Source organism: Staurois parvus, unplaced genomic scaffold (genome assembly GCF_062004578.1).
Source record: "Staurois parvus isolate SC_StPar_1 unplaced genomic scaffold, SC_StPar_1.0 ptg000195l, whole genome shotgun sequence".
Lineage (NCBI taxonomy): Eukaryota > Metazoa > Chordata > Amphibia > Anura > Ranidae > Staurois > Staurois parvus.
This window is the reverse complement of record NW_028317991.1, coordinates 1,615,973-1,632,522: the sequence shown is the minus strand read 5'-3', so window position 1 is coordinate 1,632,522 and position 16,550 is coordinate 1,615,973. Positions and strand designations below refer to the sequence as shown.

General features: G+C 42.0%; 1 protein-coding gene across 2 annotated transcripts in view; it reads right to left on the bottom strand.

Moving 5' to 3' along the window:
- Positions 1 to 6,233: 6,233 nt before the first annotated feature.
- The window catches only part of SH3BGR (SH3 domain binding glutamate rich protein), a 96,100-nt gene continuing 85,783 nt past the window's right edge, over positions 6,234 to 16,550 (bottom strand). For both annotated transcript variants that reach the window (XM_089677885.1, XM_089677886.1), the window contains one exon: positions 6,234 to 6,491. The gene's annotated coding sequence lies outside the window, so the exon portion shown is untranslated. The remainder of the gene's footprint in view (positions 6,492 to 16,550) is intronic.

Sequence of the window (16,550 nt, the reverse complement as noted above, 5' to 3'; positions counted from 1 at the left end):
GACAGTGTTGTTTTAATGAAGTCTGTTCAATGTAAAGAGCTTTTATTATTTAATATTCATAAAAAACGTATATTAGTTTTATTTTCTCCATTGCACCTCTAAAAAAAATCCCAAGGGCACCTACTACATACAAGTATATAATTTCATGAATCCAGTGGTGTCACTAGAGTTGGTGTCACCTGGTGTGGTAAAACATGGTGTCACCCCAACACCATACTGCACTGTATATACAGACCAGTCTGTACCCTGCCACTGTACTGTACATCATATAAAGACCAGTTTATATAACATGCACTCACCGGCCACTTTATTAGGTACACCTTGCTACCCAGTGTGGTCTTCTGCTGCTGTAGCCCATCTGCTTCAAGGTTTGAAGTTTTGTGCGTTCAGAGATGGTATTTTGCATACCTTGGTTGTAACAAGTGGTTATTTTAGTTACTCTTGCCTTTCGATTATCTCAAACCAATATGCCCATTCTCCTCTGACATCAACAAGGCATTTTCATCCACACAACTGCCACTCACTGGATATTTTCTCTTTTTCGGACCATTCTCTGTAAACCCTAGAGATGGTTGTGCGTAAAGATCTCAGTAGATCAGCAGTTTTTTACATACTCAGACCAGCCCTTCTGGCACCAACAACCATGCCACGTTCAAAGTTACTTCAATCCCCTTTCTACCCCATTCTAATGGTCGGTTTGAATTTCAGAAAGTCGACTTTACCACGTCCAGATGCCTAAATGCATTGAGTTGCTTCCATGTGATTGGCTGATTAGCAATTTGTGTTACCAAGCAATTGAACAGGTGTACCTAATCTCTTAGATTGTAAGCTCCAAGGATCAGGGCCCTCCTATCCCTCTTGTATTGAACTGTATTGTTGCTGTATTGTCTCCCGTTATATTGTAAAGCGCTGAGCGTTATATTGTTGGCGCCATATAAATCCTGTATAATAATAATAATAAAGTGGACAGTGAGTGTACAGACCAGCCTGTACCCTGTCACTGTACTGTACGTTATATACACTAGTCTGGATATAATGTACTGTATGGTGTCAGTAGAGTAAGAGGTGGGGAGAAAAAGAGAGGGGGGGGGAAGAGAGAGGAGGGAGAGAGAGAGAGAAAGGGATGGGGGGGGAGAAAAGATATGGGTGGAGAGAGAGAGAGCAAATGAGAGAGAGTGAAAGCAGGAGAAAGATAGAGAGGAAGGAGATGGAGGTAGAAAATAAGGGGGTGGGGGGCAAAGGAAAGGAGCAAGGAGGGTGAGAGGGAGGAAGCATAAAAGGGACTGAGGAAAAGGAGAGAAAATGTGGGGGGACCCAGAGGGCGAGAGAGAGGAGAAAAAGATAAATAAATTGGAGAAAGATACCTGGGGACAAAAAAATTAAAGGGGCAGAAGAGGGGGGTGCTAAAGTGGGGATACAGGAGGGTGAAAGGGAGGAAGAGAGTGCGAGCAAGAGAGGGCAGAGACAGAAAGAGAAGAGGGAGAGGAGAAAAAGGGGGAAATGGGGGGGAGAGAAAGGGAAAGAGAGAGGGGGAAGAGAGAGAGAAGGGGAGGGGGAGAAAGGGGGATGGGGGAGAAAGAGAGGGAGAGGAGGTAAGAGAGTGAAGGGGGTGAAAGAGAGGAAAGGAATGAGAGAGGGAGGAGGGGAGAGAGGTAAAGAGGAATGTGGGAGGGAAAGGGGATGAAAGAGGAGAGAGAGTGTGGGGAAGTAAGAAGGGGAGAGAGAAAGGAAAGAGGAAGGAAGAAGGTGGAGGGGGGAGAAGGGGCAGAGTAAAAGATAGGGGGGGAGGGGGGTTGTTCTGTGTGCAAAAGGCTCGCTCACCAATTATGCCTTCCCCCACTAAGGCTGGTACCCCTTTTCGGCATCTTAGGCAGCTATAACAGCCATTGTTTCAGATCTCCCACCTAGCTGCTCACAGAACCCCTTTTTTATAGCACATTGCAGGCATTGCATGCAGGGGGTTGGAGTGTGGGTGAGGTTGGGCAGACACAAACGGGAGGCGGAGTGTAGGATTGGATAGGTGAGTAGTGATAGTGAGGGAGGGGCTGAGAGAACAGTAGTGAAAGGACGGAATAGGAAAATAAAAGGGGGAATGAATAGGGCCCCCCTTTTTTATGGGGCTGTGGCAGAGGAAATAAGGTTTCAAGTCCCCCCTAAATACAGTGGGGAAACATTCTAGAAGGTCAGTAGGAATTTTAATCCCCCCCAGTGGTGTGAGGAGAAAAAAAATGTAAAGTTTCAAGTCCCCCCATGGTATACTAAGATAATGGGGAAGCTTCTAGAAAATAGGAGTTTTAGTCCCCCACTACACCTGGACAGTTTTAAGCCCCCCCCCAGGGTATATTATATAATAGGGAAGATTCTAGAAATTGAGAGTTATTACCCCCCCCCCCCCCCCACTACACCTGGACATTCCTGGAAGAAAAAACTGACCAATAGAGAGAAGAACTGGAGAGAGGAGAAGGATATAAAAAGGGGGTCCGTTAACAGAAAGAACAGAAACCTGGGAGCAGGGGTGGACTGACAACTCATGGGGCCCCCGGGCAATAGGGGATCATGGGGGCCCTGTGTCCTTGCACAAACTCAAAAAAGCCTATGAAAAAGGTACCAGGGGCATCTCATGGGGTCCCCTACTGACCCCGGGCCCTCGGGCAGTGCCCGAGTTTCCAAATGGTCATTCCGCCCCTGCCTGGGAGGTATCTCTGTGGTGTTCCCCTCCCACCCGTCCATTTTCATCGTGGCCAATATTATTAAGTATCATATTAAAATGATGGTAGAATAAGTAAGTATGTAAATTGCAAAAAGCTGTATGATTAATGAGTATGATTGATAAGTGTTGTGTTAATAAGTACAGCTTGAGTTGTAGTGACCAGGCTGGGGGTTTTGAGTAAGATTAATTTAAGTAAAAATGTTTTACAATTATTAGTAAGCTGATATGTAAAAATAAAGTGTTGTTATAAAGAATGATATTTAAACCAATAATAAATGGCCACGGCCAAGTTAGTACCAAACATTAAGGGCTCGTTCACACCTAACTGTTTTACCAACGCTTGCCAAACGCCCCTATAGCGTTTGGCAAGCGTTGGTCTGTCGTTTGCGGAGCGTTTTTTAACGCTCCGCAAACGCCGCATGCGCAATTTAGCGGCGGTTGCTAGGCGTTTGCCGAGTGTTAAAAACGCCCCACAAACGCCTATAATGAAGTTTAAATGGTGTTACCGCTCCGCAACCGCACCATAAACGCCAGCCGGGCATTTGCAGAGCGGCACCATAGACTAGAATAGGAGGCTTCAATGCCTCCTGACTCAACCAGAGGCGTCCGTTTTACCGCAACGCTAACACTCCAGTTAGAACAGCACCATGTGCTGCAATGTGCAGAATTGTCCGAGGCGTTTGGGAAGCAGTAAAAGCGCTTCCCAAACGCCTCTCTGCCGCCTACACACAACGCTAGTGTGAACGTAGCCTAAGAGTTGTGGTCTTTTCTTGTATAGAATACTGCCTACAGTCTCATACTGAGTGCTTACATCTCGACTCCTGAGCAAGCTGGCTCTCCTGGTGGCGGTCTCAGTCTCGCTATCTGCCAATAGAAATTACTGAGGGAGTCGGAGCGAGGCAGAGCAGAGATTCCACCTCCTGCACCTCTGATACCACGGCTCCTAAGTCCAGGTCTACAGTAAAATACAAATTAATACGAAAAAGTACAACAGACCCGTCCTACTAACATTTGGAACTCCTAATCAAAACACAAAAATGCTCAATTTTATGTTCCAATGTTAACCATTTCAATACCGGACACTTTTACCCCCTTCCTGCCCAGGCCAATTTTCAGCTTTTAGCGCTCTGACACTTTGAATGACAATTGCGCGGTCATGCAATGCTGTACACAAAGTACATTTTTATCATTTTGTTCACACAACTAGAGCTTTCTTTTGGTGGTATTTAATCATCACCGGGAGTTTTTTTTTTTTTGCTAAATTAATGAAAAAAGACTAAAAATTTTGTCCACAAACTATGGGATATATCTGAAAATCAATCAATCCTGAAGTTCTGACAGCAAATCTAATTTCTTTAGGCCCACAAATGTCAGAACAGTACGGAAATCTCCCAAATGACCCCTTTTTGCAAAGTAGACAGTTCAAGGTATTTAGTAAGAGACATGGTGAGTTTTTTGAAGTTGTAATTTTTTCTCATTGTTTTTTGGAAAATGAAGAAATTAAAAAAAAATATATTTTTTTGACATATTGTCACCAGTGCAGTACAGTGTCATCATACAACTGGTGTGGTGGTGATCAGGGACACTCACTGGTGACAGTACGAAAAAATAATGTAATCATTTTTTAAAGTTTTTTTTTTCTTATTACTTTTTTTTCCTTTTTTTCCGATTTTTTTTTTCATAACACACTGACCAGAGTAGTATAATGTTACCATAGTAACATTGTATTACTCTGGGAAGGTAGTCAGTATTTATTTTTTTTCACACATTATGATTGCTTATAGCAAAGAATTTCTTTGCTATAAGCAAACATTTAACTGAATGAAATTGATTAATTCAGTTTTTTGTTGTTGTGATTAGCTGTGATTGGCCACAGCTTATCACATAACACAGATGGCCCAGTCTGTAGATGTGATCACTGTGAACAATCACAGCTAGTGACACAATTGTATACAATGAATGGCATGAAAGGAAGCCATTCATTGTTTACAATTATCAGGTGACCTGCTGTGATTGGTCACAGCGGTCACATGGTATTGGCAATGGTACAAAGATCTGTCATTGGCTGTGTCCGAGGTACACAGCCAGTGACAGATCTCACCACATGGGCAAGGCACGATCCAGAAAGACAGAGATGGTCTAGGCTAGCACTGGTTGTGGTGACTCCCTTGACTCACCTTCTTGTGAACTTAATGTAGAGCATTCAGCCATCATCTGAAATCATCTCTTGGGCTGTGTCCTGAGACAAATTTCCGGCTATGGGACAGTCAGCATAACATCACCCCCCCTTGATGTTAACTGCTTTCCAACCAGTGTCATTAGTACTGTGTACAATGTACAGTGTCACTGATCACTGTATTAATGTCACTAGCAACATCAGTGTCAGTTAGGCCGGCCATAGATGATTCGAACCATGTGTGGGCAGGCTGAATATGCCAAGTTGATTGATCAACTTGGGTACAACCAGCCTGCCGGATTCACTGTAGCTGCTAGCCATGATCAATGTCTTCTCCCATTGGCGAAGGCTTTCCCGCCCTCCCCACCTCCACTGACAATTGCTTGGCAGGAGGGATTTCCCTGTAGGCACAGTCTGTGTTGATGAGGGAATAGTGTACATTTCCTTTCTGCAACCCATGGTTGCAGGAAATAAATTTGCACTACCTATGGTCTGCTTTAGTGTTTCTCCCAGCCAATGTATGTCAGAACCAGATTGCCCAGCACACTATCACAGTCAGGGGCAGACTGACCATTCGAGCACTCGGGCACTAACTGAGGGCCCCAGGTCAGTAGGGGGCCCCATTAAATGCCCTCGGTACCTTTTTATAGGCTTTTTTGGGTGTGCTTTGAGTGTGGGGAAGGACACAGGGGCCCCATGATAGCCTATTGCCCGGGGGCCCCATGAGTTGTCAGTCCGCTCCTGATCACAGTCACAATATAAGTTGCTGATCACCGCCATTACTAGTATAGGGTCTATAGCTGCATAAATTCCAGTATACAGTATATACCATAGTTTGTAGACGCTATAACTTTCACAGAAACCAATTAATATACACTTATTGGGATTTTTTTATACCAAAAACATGTAGCAGAATACATGCTGGCCTACATTTATAAATAAGTTTAATTTTATTGGATATGTTTTATAAGAGCAAGTAAACCATATTGTTTTTTTTTTTCAAAATGTTGGTCCTTTTATCATTTATATAATAAAAAAAATTAAAAACCCAGTGGTGACCAAATACTACCAAAAGAAAGTTTAATTTGTGTGAAAAAAATGGTATAAATTTAATTTGAGTAGTGTTGCATGACCGTGCAATTGCCAATTAAAGTAGCGCAGTGCTGAATAGCCAAAAAATGCCCTGGTCATGAAGGGGTTAAAACCTTCCAAAGGTAAAATGGTTTAATTGATAATTTCTGGTTGGAGTTGCACTTCAAAGCAAACAATCGTTTATGCTTATAATGCCTATAAATCTTTTTACTGCACCCAGGAAGCAAAAAAGAAAAAGTGAAGCCACTTCTGAGCCTCCATGAAAAATATACAAGGTTTATTTCCAACTTTATTACAAACTGTGATTATGATATCCTGTTGGCGATAAATCCCGAGGATATCCAGTGCAAAGTCTAACACATCCAGTCATTTGTGAGTGAAAATGAGCATAAGGTGCCGAAATAGGAGGTCTCTCAGAGAACTTCTTTATTTGTCTCTTTGTAGAGCGCCAGCTTGCAGACTTCATGGGAACAAATCAGTGTGGAGTGACAGAATGCCAGTTGGGTAAACAATCTGAAAAGGAGGAAAAAATTAGTTGCAATTGTACTTTGCATGAACACAAATGATTGATACAATATAACATTATAAAAGTATACAGCAACATATTTACATAGTTAGGCTGGCTGTAAAAAGACAAAAGTCCATCCAGTTGAACCATAAAAAAAAGAAAAAATCTATAATCCTACACCCACAGTTGATCCAGAGAAATGCAAAAAACCCAGCAAAGCATGACCCAATTTGCTCCTGCAGGGGAACAAATCCTTCCTGATCCCCCGAGAGGCAATTGGATCAACTTTACCTATAAATGTTATATCCAGTTATATTCTGTGTATCTAGGAAAGAATCCAGGACTTTTTAAAGCAATCCACTGAGCTGGCCAGAACCAACTCTTGAGGGAGTCTATTCCACATTTTCACAGCTCTTACTGTGAAGAAACCTTTCCGCATTTGGAGATTAAATTTCTTTTCCTCCAGACATAAAGAGTGCCCCCTTGTCCTCAGCAATGAGCTAACCCTGTAAGAACTTTGCCCCATAGACTGAGAAGGGAAAGGTGAAGGGCAACCATTGTGAACAGTATTACAAAGCAGGAAGCAGAGCTTATCTAGTACCATGTATACTACCTTCGTGCAAAGAGTGAACTGTAGCAGCTATCAGCTTGCATGTTGTTTGTTCAGCCGGCTGCTGGCTTGAAATTGAAAGTGATAAGCTCCATAGCTGCTGATCACTTTCACAGAGCCGGCAGCATGGTAAAGCCCCCCCCCCTCTTACCGGAACCCGGGAACATAACTGCCAGCCAGAGAGAGAATGCTGTTAGACCGAGGCAAATCCATCCCTCGATCTCACATGCAAACAGTGAAACTGGAAGTGATGTCTCGTCCGGTTTCAGATGCACCCTTTCCTGACCAGTACAGCCAGGGGACACATCTAACCAGGGGCAGACTGACCATTTGGAAACTCGGGCACTCAGTAAGGGGCCCCATGAGATGCCCCTGGTACCTTTTTCATAGGCTTTTTTGAGTTTGGGCAAGGACACAGGGGCCCCATGATCCCCTATTGCCCGGGGGCCCCATGAGTTGTCAGTCCGCCCCTGCATTTAACCAAACCGATCTGTGCTTGGTTAGATGTTGTGAAGGGCAGGGGACACGTTGGAGTCTATTAGACCCTTGATATCTCTATAAAGAGTATCTGTCACCTGCCCAATGCTATCACATTAGGTTTATTAACTCCTTATGATAGCAATCAAGTAAAAATAAATTTAAAAAAAGAAAGAAATTTAAAAATTAAAATTTAAAGTGATTTAAAAAGCCTTTTTTTATATGTCTATATTTGCCTGCTGTGTGCAGTGGTTTTGCACAGAGCAGCCCAGATCCTCCTCTTCTCGGGTCCCCCACAGGCTCTCCTGGCTCCTCTCTCCTGTCGGGTGCCCCCACAGCAAGCAGCTTGCTATGGTGGCACTCCATGTGCCCATTCACATATGGAGCTGCGGCTCAGCCCCGCCCCTTCTACTTATTGGCTCACCAACTGTGATTGACAGCAGAGGGAGTCCCAGGATAGCCGAGACTCCAGTGCACATTGCGTGATTGAGAGGGGGCCTAGGTGAGTATTAGGGGGGGCTGCTGCACACAGAAGGTTTTTTACCTTCATGCATAGAATACATGAAGGTAAAAATCCTTGAGCCTTTAGAACCACTTTAATAATATACAATAAAAAGGTTTTTTTTTAAATGCCATAACCCCTGTTGACCCACACACATGTGCAAATGCAAGCCCAGGGTGTGCAAGCGTATGTACGCCACAGCCGCACCACACGTGTGACATGTCACCGTGAACGTCAGAGTGAGAACAATAATTCCAACACATGAGCTCCTAGTTAACTCTAAACTGATGAGCTGTAAACACAGTGAAAAAAGTGTAAATTTAGAAAAAAAAGTGTGCTCAAACACAAAACAACGTGCAATGAAGATGGCAACCATCTGTAACTTTGTAATATACAGTTGCAAGAAAAAGTATGTGAACCCCTTGGGATTACGTGGAGTTTTGCATGAATTGGGCATAAAATGTGCTCTGAACGTCATCTAAGTCACAACAATAGAAGAACACGGTCTGCTGAACATAATACTACACAAACATTAGATGTTGCCATGGTTTAATTGCACATAACATGTAAACATTCACAGTGCAGGGAGGAAAAAGTATGTGAGGCCCTAGCTTAATGACTTCTCCCAGAGCTAATTGGAGCCAGGAGTGAGCCAACCTTGACTCCAATCAGTGTGATGATATTGGATGTGTTGCTGACAGCTGTCCTGCCCTTAAAAAACACACACCTGTTTTGTATTTACTGGTTTCAAGAAGCACTGTCTGATGTGAACCATGCCCCGCAGAAAAGAGCTCTCAGAAGACCTACGATCAAGAATTGTTGACTTGCATGAAGCTGGAAAGGGTTACAAAAGTATCTCCAAAAGCCTTGATGTTCATGTGTCCACGGTAAGACAGACTGTCTACAAATGGAGAAAGTTTAGCACTGTTGCTACTCTCTCTAGGCATGGTCGTCCTGTAAAAATGACTGCAAGAGCACAGCGCAGAATGCTGCATGAGGTAAAGAAGACTCCCAGAGTGTCAGCTAAAGACCTACAGAAATCTCTGGCACATGCTAACATTTTTGTTGACACATCTACAATAAGGAAAACATTAAACAAGAATGGAGTACATGGGAGGACACCATGGAGGAAGCCATTGCTGTCCAAAAAGAATATTGCAGCACGTTTGAAGTTTGCAAAAGAGCAGCTGGATGTTCCACAGCACTACTGGCAAAATATACTGTGGACAGATGAAACCAAGATTGAGTTGTTTGGGAAGAACACACAACACTGTGTGGAGAAAAAAAGGCACAGCACACCAACATCAAAACCTCATCCCCACTGTAAAACATGGCGGAGGGAGCATCATGGTTTGGGGCTGCTTTGCTGCCTCAGGGCCTGGACGGATTGTTGTCATTGATGGGAAAATGAATTCCAGAGTTTATCAAGACATTTTGCAGGAAAACGTACGACCATCTGTCCGCCAACTGAAGCTCCGCAGAGGATGGGTGAGGCAACAGGACAATGACCCAAAGCATACAAGTAATTCAACAAAACAATGGCTGCAACAGCACAGAATATGCCTTCTGGAGTGGCCCATTCAGAGTCCTGACCTCAATCCGATTGAAATGCTGTGGCATGACCTTAAGAGAGCGATTCACACCAGACATTCCAAGAATATTGGAAATAATGGTATATAGTAAGCGCTCATAAACAATGCAAGCAGCTGAACATATAGGAAAACACATAAAAGTCCCAAAATACATAAACATTTCTTTTGTTTATTCCAAGAATATTGCTACACTGAAACAGTTTTGTGAAGAGGAGTGGTCCAAAATTACTCCAGATCGTTGTGCAGGTCTGATCTGCAACTACAGGAAACGTTTGGTTGAGGTTATTTCTGCCAAAGGAGGGTCAACCAGTTATTAAGTCCAAAGGTTCACATACTTTTTCCTCCCTGCACTGTGAATGTTTACATGTTATGTGCAATTAAACCATGGCAACATCTAATCTTTGTGTAGTATTATGTTCAGCAGACTGTGTTCTTCTATTGTTGTGACTTAGATGACGTTCAGAGCACATTTTATGCCCAATTCATGCAAAACTCCACGTAATCCCAAGGGGTTCACATACTTTTTTCTTGCAACTGTATTTTGGTCCCCACTAGGGGGCAAACAGGAGCACCATCATACTAAGAGCACTCCCCCCTGTGGTCAATTGGCAAACTGCTATTGATTGTATCAATTGTACCATACACGTTTACATTCATACTTCAAATTTTCTGTGCACGTGATTACCAACTTGTAACCGTTTGACGTATATAACTTTATTTATTAGGGAATCCCCAAACCATATGCACAAAGGGAGAGACATCAGACTACAGCAAGCATCTCTTAGATTGTAAACTCCAAGGAGCAGGGCCCTCCTAACCCTCTTGTATTGAACTGTATTGTTGCTGTATTTTCTCCCATTATATTGTAAAGCGCTGAGCAAACTGTTGGCGCTATATAAATCCTGTATAATAAAAATAATAATAATCAATTTATTTATAAATGGCGTAAATGTAAAACATTTATTAAGGCCTGAAGGGGCCAATCTTAGATGCCAATCTAAAAATCCATCTAGGTTCAGTTCTCAGCAGTATTCTGTCCAAATCACCCTCTGTTCTCTGATCAAATTTAATGTCCTGCACAACCAAAAATTTTAGACCATCGAGTTTATTCCCATGTTTTATGTGCCTCACTACTGGTCTATCCTTCTTCAGGTATATATCATTTACATATTCCAGGGCATGTCACCTTAGTTGTCTAATTGGTTTCCCAACATAAAATAGTGGGCAAGAACAACTAGAGATGTACAGTTGCAAGAAAAAGTATGTGAACCCCTTGAGATTACGTGGAGTTTTGCATGAATTGGGCATAAAATGTGCTCTGAACGTCATCTAAGTCACAACCATAGAAGAACACAGTCTGCTGAACATAATACTACACAAACATTAGATGTTGCCATGGTTTAATTGCACATAATATGTAAACATTCACAGTGCAGGGAGGAAAAAGTATGTGAACCTTTGGACTTAATAACAGTTTGACCCTCCTTTGGCAGCAATAACCTCAACCAAACGTTTCCTGTAGTTGCAGATCAGACCTGCACAATGATCTGGAGTAATTTTGGACCACTCCTCTTCACAAAACTGTTTCAGTGTGGCAATATTCTTGGGATGTCTGGTGTGAATCGCTCTCTTAAGGTCATGCCACAGCATTTCAATCGGGTTGAGGTCAGGACTCTGACTGGGCCACTCCAGAAGGCGTATTCTGTGCTGTTGCAGCCATTGTTTTGTTGAATTACTTGTATGCTTTGGGTCATTGTCCTGTTGCATCACCCATCCTCTACGGAGCTTCAGTTGGCAGACAGATGGTCGTACGTTTTCCTGCAAAATGTCTTGATAAACTCTGGAATTCATTTTCCCATCAATGACAACAATCCGTCCAGGCCCTGAGGCAGCAAAGCAGCCCCAAACCATGATGCTCCCTCCGCCATGTTTTACAGCGGGGATGAGGTTTTGATGTTGGTGTGCTGTGCCTTTTTTTCTCCACACCTAGTGTTGTGTGTTCTTCCCAAACAACTCAATCTTGGTTTCATCTGTCCACAGTATATTTTGCCAGTAGTGCTGTGGAACATCCAGGTGCTCTTTTGCAAACTTCAAACGTGCTATAATATTCCGTTTGGACAGCAATGGCTTCCTCCGTGGTGTCCTCCCATGTACTCCATTCTTGTTTAATGTTTTCCTTATTGTAGATGTGTCAACAAAAATGTTAGCATGTGCCAGAGATTTCTGTAGGTCTTTAGCTGACACTCTGGGATTCTTCTTTACCTCATGCAGCATTCTGCGCTGTGCTCTTGCAGTCATTTTTACAGGACGACCACACCTAGGGAGAGTAGCAACAGTGCTAAACTTTCTCCATTTGTAGACAGTCTGTCTTACCGTGGACACATGAACATCAAGGCTTTTGGAGATACTTTTGTAACCCTTTCCAGCTTCATGCAAGTCAACAATTATTGATCGTAGGTCTTCTGAGAGCTCTTTTCTGCAAGGCATGGCTCACATCAGACAGTACTTCTTGAAACCAGTAAACCCAAAGCAGGTGTGTGTTTATTAAGGGCAGGACAGCTGTCAGCAACACATCCAATATCATCACACTGATTGGAGTCAAGGTTGGCTCACTCCTGGCTCTAAATAGCTCTGGGAGAAGTCATTAAGCTAGGGGTTCACATACTTTTTCCTCCCTGCACTGTGAATGTTTACATGTTATGTGCAATTAAACCATGGCAACATCTAATGTTTGTGTAGTATTATGCTCAGCAGACTGTGTTCTTCTATTGTTGTGACTTAGATGACATTCAGAGCACATTTTATGCCCAATTCATGCAAAACTCCACGTAATCCCAAGGGGTTCACATACTTTTTCTTGCAACTGTATATATAAGCCCACTGGACCTACAGTTGTAAAAATAATTTTCTGGGTTTTTTTCACCATTTTTTTGGATTTGCGAATTCCTTCACTGTGGGAACAAAAGGACATGCTGTAAAATGGTGGCAATGGAAGAAGACCTTCGGTTTATGTGGCAGTCATGTTGACAATTGCTTGCCCCCTCTATTCTGTTCAAAATGACAATGCACCTGCATATCTCTTAAATGTTTTGCTTGCCAATAGGTGACAGATGGAGTAGGTGATAAGCAGTCTCTCAGATCTTTACTGTCCAGGAAAATCGGGGAACCGGCTGATATTTTTGTCAGATATAAATTTCACCAGATTGTCGAGAGTAGGGGCTTGTCAATCGCACCACATTATTATCTTTTTTTTCTTTTTATTAGTTAGTAGTAAATCTTTTGATGTATCTGTGGCTTTACAAAATGACCTAAAACGATCACTTTTGGGGTAACACCTATCCTAAAACTTTTTAAAAAGTGTCCTGCTTTCATCCAAAAAAGCTCCCTGCAACAATTACGTTGTGCTTGTAAAAAGTGCCCAGTTGGAATGCCACGTTTCCGGGATTTGGGGTGATGGCCGGACCAATATTATTTGTAGCTGTTCATTTAGGATAGATGATTGTTTTCATTTGTCCATCTTCACCTTTCATTTGTCCACTTTCACCTTTAATTTGTCCATTTTCACCTTTAATTTGTCCATCTTCACCCTTAATTTGTCCACCTTCACCCTTAATTTGTCCACCTTCACCTTTAATTTGTCCACCTTCACCCTTAATTTGTCCACTCTCACCTTTAATTTGTCCACCTTCACTTTTAATTTGTTCAGCATCACCTGTAATTTGTCCACCTTCACCCTTAATTTGTCCAACTTCACCTTTAATTTGTCCACCTTCACCTTTAATTTGTCCACCTTCACCTTTAATTTGTTCAGCATCACCTGTAATTTGTCCACCTTCACCCTTAATTTGTCCACCGTCACCTTTAATTTGTCTACCTTCACCCTTAATTTGTCCACCTTCACCCTTAATTTGTCCACCTTCACCTTTAATTTGTCCACCTTCACCTTTAATTTGTTCAGCATCACCTTTAATTTGTCCACCTTCACCCTTAATTTGTCCACCTTCACCTTTAATTTGTCCACCATCACCTTTAATTTGTCCACCGTCACCTCTAATTTGCCCACCTTCACCTTTCATTTGTCTACCTTCACCCTTAATTTGTCCACCTTCACCTTTAATTTGCCCACCTTCACCTTTAATTTGTTCAGCATCACCTTTAATTTGTCCACCTTCACCCTTAATTTGTCCACCTTCACCTTTAATTTGTCCACCATCACCTTTAATTTGTCCACCTTCACCTTTCATTTGTCTACCTTCACCCTTACTTTGTCTACCTTCACCCTTAATTTGTCCACCTTCACCTTTAATTTGTCCACCTTCACCTTTAATTTGTCCACCTTTACCTCTACTTATCTTTGAATCTAAAAAATTAATGGTGTCTCTGTGAATTTCACTTGTGAAGTTTATGCCAATCTCGTTGGAATTAAATACTTCCACAGAGCGATACTGGCATCCCATAATATGAATACGTCATCCAAGACTCTTGCTCATGCCAGATACACTACTTGCCAGTATAGGCGTGGAAATTATCTAGTAACATCAAACACCATCTTGGAATATCTCCAAGTGCATACCTTCTACAAACAAGGGGAAGGGACTTTCAGCAGCATACTTCTTTTGTCCTTGAGCTCTTACAATTTACACTCCCACATAATTACTTTCTGTTCAATGGGACCATGTACCAGCAGACAGCTGGCACAGCGTGTGCACCAATGTACACCAACCTTTTCTTAGGTTGGTGGATAAACACAATTGTATTCTTAGAGGAAATGTATGAATACACCTCTATGATCTTGCTGGGGGCAAGATTCATGGATGACACGTTTTATATTATGGGATATCAGTATCTTCTTGTTCATTCGCTTTGTGGAAGTACTTAATGGCAATGAGATTGGCATGTAATTCACAACCGAAATTCAAAAAGACATCATTAATTTCTTAGGTCTGAAGATAAGTAGAGGTTACATAGTTACATAGTTAGTCTGGCTGAAAAAAGTCCATCTAGTTCAACCGTAAAAAAAAAAAAAATTATAAGCCTATACCCACAGTTGATCCAGAGGTGAAGGTGGACAAATTGAAAAATCAACAGCTACAAATAATCTTTTGCATTGGTCTAGCCATCACCCCAAATCCCAGAAACAGGGAATTTTTGTTTTTGTTTTTGAAGCAGGGAATTTTTACAAGCACAACGTAATTGTTCGTCATAGGAAGCCTTTTTGGATGAAAGCAGGACTTTTTTTAAAAAAAGTTCATGAATGGGGTTACCCCAAAAGAGATCTTTTTAGATCATTTTGTAAAGCCAGAGATACAGTATATCAAGAGATTTAGGCTGCTTTCACACTGATCCAAGCGTTTCTACTGCGCTTGCTGGGCGTTTTTTAAAGGACACGTGAATTAAAAACGGCACCAAAAACGCTTCTCAGAGGCGTTTTTGAGGTGTTTTTAAGGTGTTTTTCAGGTGTTTTCCATTTAATTTAGTGCATTTTTTTTAACTCCCCAAACATCTCCAAAGATGCTGCAAGCATTCATTCATATACACAGGGAAGCAGTTTTCTTGAGCTTTTCAGGCGCCTTTTTTAAAGCAAAAACACTTGAAAAACTCCTCAGTGTGAAAGCAGCCTAAGTGCTAATTAATAAAAAGAAAATAGACAATAACAATGGGCACCTACTCTCAACAATCTGGTGAACTTTATAACAGAAATATTAGCTGCTTCTGCACAATAAAGATCTGAGAGATTGCTTATCACCTACTCCATGTGGCACCTATCGGGAAGCAAAGAGTTTAAAGGATGACTTAACCTTTCGTAACATGTTCAGGGTGTAACTAACATGTTATGCATGGACTGGCCCCCGCTCCCTATTGCAACAGCTAGCAGGGGATCTTCTCCCTCACAATGTGTTTTTTTTTTTTTTTTTTTTTTAAATTCAGCCATGTGGGGCTCCACCCACCCAACCACGTCACTTATTCTATGAATGAGAAAACTACAAGTTCTGACAGTCTTTGCAACTGCCTGCTTATAGATCTCAATGAACTACCATGGCACTGTGGAGCCATCAGTAGTATCTTCTTGCCCATACGAGGTGTACAGGTACACAGATACAATGACATGTCAGAGGGAGACCTGGATGGCACCAGCAATCTGCTGATCACTGGTGCAATGTTTTCCAGGCTCCAGAAACATAAAATAATAAATGCACATTTTTTTTACCTGCAAAAAAATGCGCATTTAATATTTTTTGTTAAAAGGTGAACTTGTTGTATTTTTTATCTCCAGCAGAGACCTTAGATAAGTGTGGCATAAAGAAAAAAGTGCTTTTGATGGCCAAAAAACATTGCATAAAATAAATAACAATAGTAAACATTTTGCATTTTTTATCTCCAGCATCTTATTAAAAGAGAGCTTAGAGAAGTAGTGCATTAAGAAAAAAGAAAAAAGTGCTTAAATAGATGCCAAAAAACATGGCATAACAATAGTAAACATTTTACCAAAGATGTGCTAATAGAGCAGCCATGGTTTGTGTTGTACAGCAGGACCAAGACTTGTCTAATACACTTTATCTGATGCAAAATACCACTTCAATGGCTGTGTGTGGATTGCATTCTATTCCATTAAGAATAAAAAAACACCAAAAAATAACTTTTTGGATGACAAAAAGCAGTAAGAAGCCAGTTTCACATCAAGATTTGCAATGGTTTTCGTTGTACAGCAGGAGCAAGACTTGTGTAATACCCTTGTGGAGAGGGTGTCTCTTCTCAGCGGAGGAGAGCGGACCTCTCCTGCACCTGTCCCCTCAGCGGCGCTGCCAGTGTAATGGCGGTGCCGAAGAAGCAGGAAACCAGAAGTTGGAAACCAGAACTTGGCTTCAAAATGAGGCTTGGAGCG